The sequence below is a fragment of the Megalobrama amblycephala genome, linkage group LG1 (genome assembly GCF_018812025.1).
Source record: "Megalobrama amblycephala isolate DHTTF-2021 linkage group LG1, ASM1881202v1, whole genome shotgun sequence".
Lineage (NCBI taxonomy): Eukaryota > Metazoa > Chordata > Actinopteri > Cypriniformes > Xenocyprididae > Megalobrama > Megalobrama amblycephala.
In genome coordinates, this window is record NC_063044.1 from 61,719,568 (window position 1) to 61,734,661 (window position 15,094).

The 15,094-nt window shown below is 41.5% G+C and overlaps 1 protein-coding gene across 1 annotated transcript in view; it reads right to left on the reverse strand.

The window, feature by feature from the left end:
- LOC125278251 (zinc finger protein 850-like) overlaps positions 1 to 15,094 on the reverse strand; it is a 301,964-nt gene that overhangs the window by 230,069 nt on the left and 56,801 nt on the right. The gene's annotated exons all lie outside the window — the stretch shown is intronic.

Below are 15,094 nucleotides of genomic sequence, written 5' to 3' on the forward strand. Positions count from 1 at the left end.
CGAAGTATAAATTAAAAACCGACGCATAGACTAGGGATGGCCATTTTTCCAAAATTTTGTATTCGAATATATGGGCTCGTAAAAAAACGAATATTGGTTTATTTAAATGATGTTAAACGAAAAAACGGGAAAAACACTAATAAAGCAGATAGTGCCAGTTATCGTACAAAATGTAATGTACATAATACACTCGAGTCAGTATATGATTATCGTGTTTATATTGTTTCACATGTTCATGTTGAGAAAAAAACTATAATATCCACATGCTCGGGTGAGAAAATGAGCTGCGCTGACACAAAGATAACGGTGTGCTAAGTTTCTAACAGCAGCACTTTGTATTTTCTGTTCGTAAATATATCTCCCTCGATGAAACTAAAAGGAAGCATATGTCTCAAAATCATTTTGCTATCGCATAAATTTCCTTTCGATACTTCACTCGTATAGCGTATGGGGAAAGGTCTCATTTTTTCCCCGTTACTGAAGCCTTTTTCAATAACACAGTGTAACTGCATCGTCATTGGTTCACTCATAGACAAGTTGTTGAACCAATGACGGCGTGGCATAGCTGCGCGGCCTATGGCGACAAAGCGTGCGAAAATTCCCGCCGAAAGGGGTGGGGGATTAGCCTTCTTCAGTGAAGGCGGTCCCGCCGCTTGCGCCCTCCCGTCTTCTTCCTCCCGCGAGCCGGCTAGGAAGAGACAGCGGGGGAGAGCTGATCAGTGCCCGGAGTTGTGCAAGTTCACGCTGGCTCAGCCCCCGTGTTCCTCGCCCTCTCCCACTAGCAAGCAGTCCCCCCATCCTGTTCTCCCGCCCTGAGCTGCATCCCTCTGCAGAAGCGAGCGACCGTGCCTCATTCGGCGGATCAGAGGAAGAGCCGCTCGATGACTCAATGTCTCTCGCGGCCTCTGAAACAGAAGGATGGGCCGGTGACACGGAGGACCCCGCCCACCTTCCCACGTTGGAGCCCATTGACTACAAGCCAGGTATGGATGCCGAGCTCTTCCGCATCCTCTCGAAGGCAGTGGAGGAATTACACCTCGAGTTGCCCCCACCAGAAAAGCCATTGCGGAGCAGGCTTGATGAGTGGTTCCTGCCGGGTCATCGCCAGGCCCCTTGCCAACACTACGCCCCGTTTCTCCCAGAGGTGCATGACGAGCTGACGAAGTCGTGGCGCGCTCCGTATTCTGCCCGCCTACGTACTACACATCATTCAGCTCTCCCCACTGTGGACAGCTCTGAAGAGAAGGGCTACGAGCCCCTGGACAAAGCAATGGCGGCTCACCTCTGTCCCCCTGCGGCTGTGGGCTGGAAGAGGAAGAGGGCCCTTCCATCCAAGCCCTGCAAGACCACCTCTGCCCTGTCCGGCAGAGCCTACACGTCCACAGGCCAAGCTGCCTCAGCGCTTCACACCATGGCAATCCTCCAGGTGTTTCATGGCCAGCCTGGTCGTGCTCGAGCGCCATTCATGGCTCAACCTGACTGAAATAAAGGAGCTAGACAAGATGGTCTTCTTGGACGCTACGGTCTCTCCCTCCGGTCTCTTCGGGCCAGCAGTAGAGGGCTTTACAGAATGCTTCACTGCAGCACAGAAGTCATCCCAAGCCATGCAACACTTCCTGCCCAAGCGCTCCAGTTCTGCGTCTGCTTCCAGCCGCCCTAGGTCTGCACCGGCTCAACAGAACAACCTGCCCCCTCTGCCTCTCAGGCAGCAGCTCCTAAGGATCAGCGCCAGCGCTTACTCCCCACAAAGTGCTCCTCCTCGCTGGACCCGGCGCCTGCTAAGTCTTCCTGATCTATCAGGAAGGAAGAGGATGGGGCAAAGTCTCGCCAAGGCCGGACCACCCCAAAAGCTCCTTTGTTCAATTTCCCCTCCACCCCGTTTAACGCCGAGCATGGGAGATATGTTCAGTGTTGTGCTAACTGGGCCCAAAAATGTTGCATCCATGCAAAACGCCATTCTCATGGCGAACACAATAAATATTTTACCTTCTCAAAGACAGAGCAATTCTCCTCTTCCACTCTCTCCGGTGTATGGGCCCCCAATCGGCGGTCCGTCATCCAATGCCATTTAACCTCTTGTCACAGGGGCCGAGGCCTGGCAGGCCATCCCCGGAGTGTCAAGCTGGGTTCTGGGGACCATAAGTCGGGGCTACTCGCTGCAGTTCACCCGACAACCCCCGCGTTTCAGCGGGGTGCTTCTGACTTCAGTAAACACGGACGACTCACATGTCCTCCGAGCCGAAGTCGCAACTCTGCTGAGGAAGGGAGCTATAGAAATAGTCTCCACCTCAGAGAGTGAGTCGGGGTTCTACAGCCGTTATTTCCTGGTCCCCAAGAAAGATGGCGGTCTCAGATCCATCTTAGATCTCAGACTCTTGAACCTCTCCCTCATGAGACGGAAGTTCAAGATATTAACGCTGAAGCAGATCCTTGCGCAGGTTTGCCCCGGGGACTGGTTCTGCTTGCTTGACCTGAAAGATGCATACTTTCATATCCAGATAGCCCCCTGTCAAAGGCGATTCTTGAGATTCACATTCGAGGGTGTGGCTTACCAATATACAGTCCTTCCCTTCGGGCTGTCCCTGGCTCCTTACACTTTTTCCAAATGCATGAACACGGCGCTTTCCCCACTGAGACAGATGGGAATCTGGGTTCTCAATTATCTCGACGACTGGCTCATTCTAGCCCAGTCGCGAACCAAGTTGGAGCATCACAGATCCGTGCTACTCAGCCACATGGAGTGCCTGGGACTCAGGGTCAATTTTGCCAAGAGCTCACTGCTCCCCAGCCAGCGTATAACGTTCCTGGGTGCAGTTCTCGACTCAGCCAGCATGATGGCTGTAGTCTCGCCAGAGCGTGTTCTGGCCATTTCGGCAGCTCACAGCATCAGTCAGGAACAGAGCCTATCTCCCTCTGAAACTCTTCCAGAGGATGTTAGGGCTGATGGCTTCCGCCTTCCCGGTTCTGCAGCTCGGCCTTCTTCGGATGCGGCCTCTGCAATACTGGTTGAAGTTTCGGGTCCCTCCTCAGGCCTGGCGGCATGGCCGCCTGTGTCTCAGGGTCAATCGGGCCTGTTTGACAGCTCTGAAACCCTGGACGAACTCTGCATGGTTCAGTCAAGGAGTACCCCTACAGGCGGTGTTCAGAAGGACGGTGCTCTCAACAGATGCATCCAACACAGGTTGGGGTGCTCTTTGCGAGGGCACACCTAATGGGACGCCACGTCCTAGTCCAGTTGGACAGCATGACAGTGGTATCATATATAAATCACCAGGGCGGTCTTTCGTCCAGCCACTTACGCGCTCTGGTGAACCATCTTCTGGAACGGGTATTACCGAGGCTACAGTCGTTCAAAGCGACTCACATACCCGGGAGAACAAATTTACGAGCAGATATGCTATCTCGGAGCAACGTCCCCTCAGACAAGTGGATGCTCCACCCCCAGAGGGTTCTCACAATCTGGGAGATCTTCGGGAGGGCAGAGGTAGACCTCTTCGCCTCGGAAGACAACCCAGAAATGGTCAGTCTTCATTTGCTGGTGCTCTTCACGCAACATAGACCCAGTGGAGTGTGACGTATCACCGATACTGTTTCCTCCAAGAGCGTTTAGATATGGGTTTCTCCCCTTCAATGCTCAAAGTTTAGGTAGCAGCCATTGCAGCGTTTCACGCTCCTATCGCTGGCCAGTCAGTGGGACGAAACAGCCTTGTGGCATGTTTCTTGAGAGGTTCTAGGCGACTGAATCCTCCTCGTCCTCTCACCATTCCCACATGGGACCTCTCTTTGGTCCTCAGAGCTCTTAAAGGGCCACCCTTTGAGCCACTGCGTTCAGCTAACCTCAGGCCCCTGACGCTCAAAACCGCTCTGCTACTTACTCTAGCATCGGTCAAGCGAGTTGGCGACTTGCAGGCCCTCTCTGTGAGCCCTGCGTGCCTTGAATTAAGGGCCCAACGACTCCAAAGTCATTTTGAAACCTAGAAATGGTTACATTGGTTGCGTTCAGGGCATTGAGGACCTATGTTTGAGCAGTCACAGTCTTTCCGGCAATCCGATCAACTCTTTATCTGCTTTGGCGGCCGCACCAAAGGGTCTTCGGTCTCTAAGCAACGTCTCTCGCATTGGATCAGTGGTTCTCAACCTTTTTTGGGCGAACGCCCCCCTATCCATTATCCAGGTCCTTTACCGCCCCCCAAACACCATAGCCTACATCATGAATCCATTTTCCAAACTGTGTTTTTGTCTTATCCTGAATCACTATGACACACCTATAATAAGAGTTTATATTTTATATTTATATTGGGACTATTAGGCTGGTTTGAGTCGGCACCACTGCGGTGTACAGTACCTGCAGTACCAAGATGCCTACAATTTTGGTTATTTACCGCTAGAGCTCCAAAAGTTACGGACTGCAGCATGTCACTGAAAGCCAAATAACTGATTTGATTTGACTGAACAGTGGCAGGCAACCGGGACAAGCTGGAACCGGAACCTCCGAAATCTGATCTGGCACCTCATTTGGGGGATCCCCCTCTCATATAACACCAAAAGTGGTCCATGCCGGAACTTTTTATAAAGAACCTTTTTTTTTTTCTTTTTAATTGACGCGACCAAGTCAAGTCAAGCATAAGAATACTAAAATATATAATATACAAATACAGAACAAGAATAAAAACTTGTAAGTAGCTATAAACAAGCCCAAACAAACTAAGCGAAACTGAAAGTAAAAACCGGTGTTCTCAAGCAGCCTACCTCTCTCGTTCGGCACGAATTCAAATGTTTCCATATTAGCAATGTATTTGGATGCTGAACCTTTATTTATTGTGTCAAATAGGTTTTTTTCTTCACTCCCATTTCAATAGGCTATCAATGAAAAAAATCATCCTCTTCACATGAGCAAAAATGTGTTTGGCATGACCAGTTTCAGCGGTGGTCACGCTGAACGGCACAGATAGGATACTTCGGAGTATGTAAAATGAGCAGTGTAATTTTTTTATATGTTTGACTGACAGTATTTTATTTTGATAATGAACAGGCTGCGATGTCAAGTTTGCAATGAATATGTTGAGTGCGCACGCGAGGCGCCAGCGCTATCACTTCAACTGGTTTCCTAGAAACAACTTAAATACCGTAATTTACAGATATGAGTAAGACATTATTCGATACTGCGAAGTTTACTTTTATACACTCACACTAAAAACAGAACATTGTGCTTTTGCAAAATAAAGAAAACAGGATGCGCTTTTTGCCATCTCGGTTTCCTTTCCTTGAACTTGTTTGTAGAGCGCCGCGCCTCAAAAAAATGAATCAAACTCAGCAGTATATAGGCCACTATTGGGCACAGTTTCTTTCTTTCGCTTTGTTAGTCAATTCAGTCAAATATGTTTTGTTTATTTATTCATTTTAGACTATGCTTTTATGAAAATGCCAACCCATTTTTTTAAGTCTCGTGACACAGGGTTTGAAAACCAGTGATATAAAGAATACATATACATTATATAATTACATAAATTATAGACATAAACTTCGATGACGATATTTTCTGAAACTTAAGCGTGTAAGTCGCATGCTTTGCATTATGAAGCGAACATGTGACTACAGAGAGAGCAATTTGTGTTATATCGTTGTGTTATATTTGTGTGATATCGTTTTATTGTAATGCTGTGAGGAGACGCAGAAGTACTGATGAAATACTGGTTAAACGCGTATGCCCTTACACTGGCAGTCTCCACATGAACGCGCTCGCGCACAAAATAACTACGAGTTTAAACATCTGATTTCTATGTCGAGGGCTGTTTGTCAGACTTTGTTGGGCCTAATACATAATGCCATGGTGTTTCACGCACAAACGGTCACTACACACCATTAGTATGCCAATGGTTTCCATCACCTTAACGCGCATTTGAACTAACGCAAAACTCAAGATAATCTGCGTCTGCCAATTGAATTTCTTTGATAATTCTGGATAGTAAAAACGACCATAGGCTGCTATACGGTCATTTCAGCGCTAATGTGTGCACTTAGGTTTTATTACGCATTTAGGAGAGTATTGCAAGAAGATGCTTACATTAATCTTACTTTCGAAAAAAATAAATACAATCATGATTTTTCATGAAAAATTATGTTATAATTATAGGCTTAAATACCTTGGTATCAGCTTGTTATCATCAATGGTATAATTAATTCAGTTTGTCATAATTAATTTGTGTCCATAATAAGTAAAATAAAAAAAAAAATTAAAAAAATTTGCTAACAAGAATAAACACATATGAACAAATTATTAAATTATTAATGTATTATTAATTATTTTTAACTAGCCTATCTTGAAATTATCCAAGAAGCGTTTTGCGCTCAGATGTGATGGCGAAATTACCTAAATGTGATTACAGAATATATTTAAATTAATTATCCATCAAATTAAGTTAGCAATAATGCCCAGTTAATTACTTAGTGAACAAAGAAAACATTTTGGCATTAGGCATTAAAAATGTAAAAGTTTTACCTTACAAATAGAATTTAGTTTCATTCATTTTAAAATTAGTCACCGGAGTGAATGGGAACATGATTTATTGAAAATATTTGAAAATATATAAGTGGTTCTTAAGTCAGTACTTTTTTAATGGCTTGTCAACTTTCCATTCCTCCGCTGCGTGGTTCTAGTCAGCGCTGGATTCAAGCCACCACCGGATTATTGTCAGCACGAAACACATTTTTGTGCACGTGAATTCATGTCAGCGCTTGAGCGCTGGTCTATAACTGGAAAAATAATCGTTGCAAAAGAAACGATACATAGCCTAGCTTACATGTTGCGTTAAACTGGCAGATTTTAGAATGCTGTAGGCAATTCTTTTGCAAGTAATTACACGTTTAATCTTGTCTTGCCTGGATCTTTGGTGTAAACTTGTGAACACCCCCCAAGAACACCTGAACGCCCTCCTTTTAAAAATCTTGCTTCCAACGCCCCCCGATGTTCTCTGAACGCCCCCGTTGAGAAACACTACATTGGATAGTCGACACTATCGCTCTTTGTTACTCCTCTATGGGCCAGAACTGCCCCATAGGAGTTATGGCTTCCTCTTGGGCCTGGTCCAGTGGAGTGAAGCAGCCGGCTGGTCCTCGCCGTCCACTTTTGTCAGATTTTATAATTTGGATATGCTGACCTTACAAGCTCGTGTCCTCTCGGTATGATACAGCAGCCTCTTTTGAGCTCCGCTTCATACTTCTCCAGGAGTTAACTCCCTTCTGTAGTGTAACACTGGGTTCGACGGCTCCGGCCTTCTCACTTGTCCGCTGGTTCCCTCACGGTGTCCAAGACAAGTCCAGTCATTCCCTACCGTGGCACGGCGCGGTTGAATTCGTTCCCCATACACAGTACGAGTGAAGTATCGAAAGGGAACGTACTCAGTAACTAACGTAACCTCGGTTCCCTGAGATACGGAACGAGTACTGCGATACATGCCTTGCCACGAGGCTGCGGCTTCAGTGTCGTCGCTTCAGTCATATGACCTGAAATCCTATGGCGAAACACCTTCTTATATAGCGCTAATCCCCGCCCCTTTCAGCGGGAATTTTCGCACGCTTTGTCGCCATAGACCGCGCAGCTACGCCGCGCCGTCATTGGTTCAACAACTTGTCTATGAGTGAGACCTTTCCCCATACCCAGAACTCGTTCCGTATCTCAGGGAACCAAGGTTACGTTAGTAACCGAGTACGTTATCTTCTCTGCTCACTTGGGTTACAGCTGCGCTTACCTGTCGTGAATGCAGTGATGGACAGCTGTCTTTCCTCATTCAACAGGTGTTTTGATTTCATGTGCTTTCTCATTATGGTGCTGATATTATGATAACTCAGTTTCAATAATTAATTTGATCAAAAGTAATTCCATTTTGTAAGATCACTTTCATCTAATAATTCCAAACATCACGAGGCAGGCGACAACATTTTGTGATGATCCAATAAAATAAACCTTTTAAACATGCTCCAAAGTACCACCCGGTGCATTTAGTTATAACTGCAAATTTTAGTTCTTAGGATTTATCATGGATTCACTGCATTACGGCCAGCAAAGCAACAGAGTAAAATTCAAATACTGGACTATTTGTGCACACCCCTAGTATAGACTACTGCGCAGAGTCTCGGGTGTAGGTGCGACACAGAAATAAATATCAGCCTTTACCGTTACATTTTGGGGTTGGGTTAATTTTTACAGGTTTGTTTGATCAATGATGGAGCTAAACTCTGCAGAATAATGTCTCTCCAGGACCAGAGTTGCCCATCTACAGATCTTATACACCAGTGGTTTTCAAACCAGGTCCAAAGGGACCCACCACTGCACATTTTGTATGTATCCTTTATTTTTCACATCTGGTTAAGATCATCAGCTTGTTAAAAGATTGCTGACATGAGAGACTCATGATCGGAAATGGATATTTCAAATAAATCTACAAAGTGTCCTGTTGAGGTACTCCAGGGCTGCACTCATGTTCAGATTTTTATGCCCTTCCCTTGTTAACTTCCCTCCATCTTTTAAGGACTCAGAGGTACATCATTGTTTACACTGAACCAACCCTGGCAGAATCTGTCTCACTACTTTAAATGTACCTCTCTAAGCTCTTGATTGCTTAGAATAAGCAATTGAGCTGATCTGTAGATGCACTTATAGTAAGTAAGTTATTGGCAGATCTGAGGGACCTAGGAGCTGAGTTCAAATAAATAAGATCAGAGATAAAAGATGATGCTTTGTCCATTAAGAGCTTTAAAAATAATCAGCAACATCTTTAAATTGAATTCTGAAAAAGACAGGAAGCCAGTGAAGTGATAAAATTGGAGTGATATGATCTTGTTTTTTTGCACTAGTTAACGGTCTATCTGCTGCATTCTGGACCATCTGCAAACGTGCCAATGAAGATTGAGGAAGGCCAAGGTACAGCGAATTACAACAGTCCAGCTGTGATGTGATAAATGTATGAATAACTTTCTCCAAATCTTGAATGGAAAGTGTTGATTTAAGTCTGGAATTGATTCTCAGTTGATAGAAGCTGTTTTAACAACTGAACTAATTTGTTTTTCAAGACAAAGCTCAGAGTCAAAGATCACCTACATTTTTTGCATGTGACGTAATATATATGGAGTAAGAGTGTCTAAGTAATTGGCTTTAGAATTTCTGTTATTTTGGAGGGTCCAAAAATAATCACCTCAGTTTTCTCATTGTTAAGCTGGAGGAAATTATTTGCCATCCAGCATTTAATATCCTCAAGACAGTCCATGAGAGGCAGCAGAGAATCTCTAGTTTTCAATGGAAGGTACAACTGAGAATCATCAGCATAGAAATTAAAAGAAATTTTGTATTTTCTAATTATGTTGCCAAGCGGAAGCATGTACAAATTATTAAATTAAAGTAATGGCCCCAATGTTCCAATGTTTTCTTATGTTCCAGACAATACTGTATCTATAACAGGATTATTTTAAAGGCTTGAATATGTGCCACACTTACTGCTGACACAATGACCATGAACAAAAATTGATCAGCTCCCATGACCAAACAAACAACCCCAACATGAAATGTGATGTATACAAATCTAGTTCTGGTGGATTCGAAATGGTCCATATTCATATTCATGCATTTGATTAATATTTATGTTAATCGTTTATGGCTCATGATTTATCAGTTTTACTTTTGATTTCATATTTTTATGTACTTCTACTTTTTTAATATATATATATATATATTCTTATATTTTCAAGTATTTACTTATTATTGTACCCTTATGGTTATTCTTAAGCTGCAAAAAAATGCTGTTCTTACTTAGAGTTTTTGTCTTGTTTCTAGTCAAAATACCTTAAAGTTCTTAAATCAAGAAGCATTTTCTTGACAAGTATAAATTATTTTCTTGTTTTTAGGAAAAATAAGTCAAAATTAAGTGAGTTTTTCCTTAAAACAAGCAAAATAATCTGCCAATGGGGTAAGCAAAATAAACTTATTTCAAACCAAAAATAAGCTATATAATCTTGTTTTCAGTTTGGATTAAGATTATTTTGACTCACTTAATTTTGACTTATTTTTCCTAAAAACAAGAAAATAATTGATCCTACTTGTCAAGAAAATTCTTCTTGATCTAAGAATTTTTAGATATTCAGACTGGAAACAAGACAACAATTCTAAGTAAGAACAGCATTTTTTGCAGTGTATTGTATATTTAAGAGTATGCTTGTTATGTTCAATTGTTCTTCAAGTGTTCCAGGGTGACAGGTCACGCTGACACGTTTGTGGTTAGATACTGGACGCCTGCCAAGTACTGCAGAAGTGATGTTTTTCAGAATTAGTCGCTCATTTGAATCTGATCAAAATATGTCTGCTGACATTTGTAAGATTTGCAAAATTCCCTAAGGGTTAAAACAACTATTTTTGACACTGGACCAGTGGATTATTGTTCTTCCTTTTTGTATATACTGAACTTCATCTATTAGATACAATACTCAGATTTTAGAATGTTTTTTTACCTTTTGGTTTTATTAAATATTTCCATTATCGATTGAAGTTTGCGTGTGAGGCTAAATTTAATTGTAATGAATAAATAATTTTTAATCAACGTTATCATCTGCCTGGATCTCTTTTCCCAAGTTTATGCATCAATTTCAAAGGAGAAATTTAAACTGCGTTGTATGGTGAAATTCATTCAGCATGTGCAAACCTTAATTAAACGATTTCATGATCAATTAAAAAGGAATTTATACCTGAATGATATTATGCTGGAATGAATGGATTCTTTAATATTGTCTGTAAGATTATACTTCTGTATATTCTCTATTTCTGTAGAGCTGGACATTTTAATAATGATCAAATGACTGAGTTCAGCTGTGAGAATAAAACCAACCTGTTTGTTCCTCAGTATCTTCATGTTTCACACTGAATGTTTCTTCAATCTTTATGTCTTCAGTCTCATCTTTAATACACGCCATCTTTAAGAAGAGAATAATTAAACAGTTAAAAGTCTTCAATGACCTGTTGAACAAAAAAACCCCTCAAAACTAACGCTGCAAATTAATAATTTAGATATTTATGATCTACATTTTAGTATTTAAAAAAAGTATAGATTATATTTAAATGATTACTCTTTGATGAAAACATGATTAGTTAGTTTGTTAGTGTTTGTTGTTCTCGTTCATGTTCACTGTTTGAGCAGCACGTGTCGTGATTCACTGAATCATTTCTCAAAGTGTTTGATTCAATTGACTCGGAGTTGAAAAGTTTGTGACTCGCCAGAGACTGATTTATGATATATATAGAGAGAGAAATGAGACGCAGGTTTACTGTTTCTCATCAGTGGATATGAGCTTTACTCACACAAATATCCTTTATTATAGTTAGATAAAGAATCACAATGTTACATTAAATAGTAAATAAACTATTTTAACATCGCTGGTAAAACTATTAAAAAAACTTAAATTCTTAAAACAAACCTTTCTTCCGCAGATTCACAGCAGATGCAGGAGCGCGGCGCAGTCTTATGACGTCATGCCGCCACTCCAAAATAAAAGTCATGCATAGAGAATACGAACCGACGTCATGCCGTGTTGCATGCCGGGGCGGCGCCGCCATTTTGACAGGATCGCCCCCTACTACTTGCACTGAAATGAATACAGATTCTTGCTTACCTTTTGTTTTGTTTCTGCCATTAAGTGGAACATTCACATTTTAAGGGTATCGTTTGCAGGGAACAGAAGCTATTTTATAGCATCGCATGATAATTTTATTTATTTTTTATTTTTTCACTGAAGTTTTGTAGAATTTCGTTTACAATGTTCATCTGTTTACCGTGTCGCACACTGGACGCTCGCTGCTGCTTCAGCCGTCATATGAATATCCAAATAAAAGTATGTGTTCAACACGCTGAGAAAAATCGATTCATTTATTTGTTGGAAACATTTAAATTACGCTTAAACGAGCATATTGAGTAGGCCTACAACTGTTGTCATTGTAAATATTCCTTTCCACGATCCCAGAGAATCAGAGATTATGGGTCAGTCGACGGACACGAACACACTGTATTTATATATTTATTTCAACAAATGACAAACAAAATCAAAACCCTAGGAGCTTGTCAACAGTTTAGTAGTGAGTCCTTGCAAGGGCACCTTTTAAAAACGCTGGCTTAGTGTATTATGATGACATTATATTAAAAGATGTGCAGACGAGCCCTGAATATGAACGCAACGCGTTCTCCACACAGTATGCTTTAACAGATGTGTACAGAATCTTGTGTTTGTCTCGGTGCATTAAGCGTTTCTTCATTCTTAAAAGCATTTGAATGTCCTCGTTCAAGTTCTACTAATTCACGAGCGGAGAGAGAGTCAGACTCGCAAAAAGTAATGTTAATTATTAAACCAAAAATTTCAAAAAACACTCAGCAATGTGATTATTTTATTGAGTGATATGCAGTGGGTTTAATCAGTGCCATTACTAAAAGATTTGCCATCTGGCGTCTTCTCGTCATCTCCTCGACCTGCTTCACTTGCTGTTTTTACACATAGAAAAGGCAAAAAAACGTTGCTCATTGTCCAGTTCTCTCTCAGAACGATTATCAGAGTTACTATCACCATTATCGATACAGCATTAATGACATACAATGGTGAAATTTTTCACAATCATGACAGAAAACAAATTACTGCACTAAACTCAATAACGGAAAGGCTGCGCGATCCTGTCAAGATGGCGAATAAACAAAGAAGTTACCCAGAACTCAATGCGGCGTGACGTCAGAATCGTATTCTCTATTGTCTACAATCACAGAAGTGCATAGAAATCCAACTATTTTACCAGATAATTTTTGTAATTAAAATTAAAACAGTGACAAATATGGTACAAATATGGTACAAACAAGGGGGGGGGATGTTTTGAAAAGTTTTTGAAAACCACAGTGGAGCTATTTTTTGGCAGCTGTTAGAGAAACATTTTTACAAAAAATCTTCTGATTTAACCTTGAGATTTGAAGTATTAGATAGCTTAGATATTTGCACCACAATTCACAATGACACTAATAATCAGTAAAAATTGGTAGTTATTAATTGAATAACGAGGCACAAACCTTTACATTCAGTCGTGTTTGGCCCCATTTATTTTTGATCACAGTGCACACACATACAAACTTTTAGTCCAAAAGTGCACACATTTGTAGAAAAACACGTTTACCTCAGTTTTCTTTAGATAGAATATAAGCCGGGCGTACGCAGGGTTTCATAATTACCCTGGTCAGAAAATGTTGTTTGTTTGGGGGGTACGGGGGCATGCTCCCCTAGAACATTTAGATTTCCCTGGTGTACATGTGCATTTTTAAGACGTTTTAAAGGGGTGGTTCAGTGTTTTTTTGTCTAGGCTTGATTGTGTTCTTAGGGCACAGTTTAACATGTCTTAATGCTTCATTTTTTTTGAAAACGCTGTATTTTTCATATATTTTACCTTTATTCTTCACCTCTGTTTCCACTGTCATATGAACGGCTTGTTTGATTTCCTGCTTCTATGAAGCCACTTCCTCCGAAATACACTCAGATTGTGCTCACTGGCCCAGTGTATTGTGATTCACTGAAGCGTCCGGAAACCCCGTGCCCCTTACCATTCATTCTTACATGTGCTTCAGTGGAAATGTAAATAATAGTGTCTATATTGCTGTATCAAATTGAGCCGAATCAGATCCAGATGAAGAGGGTCAAGCTGAACCCCTTGCATTCGCGGCTTTTAAAGGACGTTTATGAATGGTAATTCATTTAGTATTTGTGTCAAAGTGTTTAGATGCTGTCACTGCTGTTTGTTAGCTTTCAATATACAGTTTTATCCTGATTAAAGCTTTACTGTAGCCGAATACATGACTGAGTAGTTGCATTTTTGAAATGGTAGCGTTTAGAGATGAGCCGGATATTCGGCTGAAACGAGTATCCGGTACGGATAAAGCACTTCTGCCGAGTACGAGTATTATACGAGTAATACGAGTCAATATCTGTGCTCGGATTGAATGAAAATCATCATTGGGTAGCTGATTGTGTCAGCGTTCTGTGATAGGCTAGTCACAGCGCCCCTCCCCTACACACATACATACAGATGTATTGTGTTGCTGTGTCTCGCTCTGCTCACTCACAGTCACACACAGAACAGCTCTCTGTCTCTCCCTCAGTCACTCGGGTTCGCGGGTCTTTTCCGTTAACGTTTAGGGTTTCTTCAGCTTTTTACTTCGGGTTGTAACGTTAATAATACGTACTTACTAACCAGTAGAGTTCTGGTAAACGTGGGTTCGTTCAGACGTGGTGCTTGCTTGGTAGAATGCGACTCGCATTGCGTCTCTGCCTGTCGGAGATTTTTTTTCATTTTTTAAACCTTCAACTGTCTCTAACCAGTAACCAGAGTGTCTGACACGTTTTTGCTGTATTTCATAAAAACATAAAGGTAGTAAGCTAGTGTTATAAATATTACAAATTAATTATTAAGCTACACACACACACACACACACACACACACACACACACACACACACACACTCTCTCTCTCTCTCTCTGCCGGTCGTCAGAGTTTTTTTTTTTTTTTTAAGTCAGCTGGCTCTAACCAGTTTTTTTTTTGTTCAAAAAGTGTCTGACACTTTTTTGCTGTATTTCATAAAAAAATAAAGGTAGTAAGTTAAAGTTAGTGCTATAAATATTCAAATTAATTAAAGGTCGTTCTCGTGATCATGTTTCAAACTTTAGTTAGTGTGTAATGTTGTTGTTAGAGTATAAATAAAATCTGTAAAATTTTAAAGCTCAAAGTTCTGCCAGGCGAGATATTTTATTTAACGGTCGCCTACATCAGAGTTTGGACTACATCCCTCTACTTCCTTCTTTTGACGTCACTAAAACTTTTTTTGACTAACCTCCGCCCAAGTACACAAGTTGCGTTTGTAGAGTGTGTTTGTGCCATGCTCGAAACGCTGTTATTTTATCCCGCAGTCCAATCACCGGGTCTGATTCCGGCTCAAATTTAGGGTAAAATTAAAGACATGTTTACAATAACACAGCGCGCACTCCACGAGTAAGAGGCGTGACCTCCGGGCAAGGAGCGCTAAGACTTTCGAAT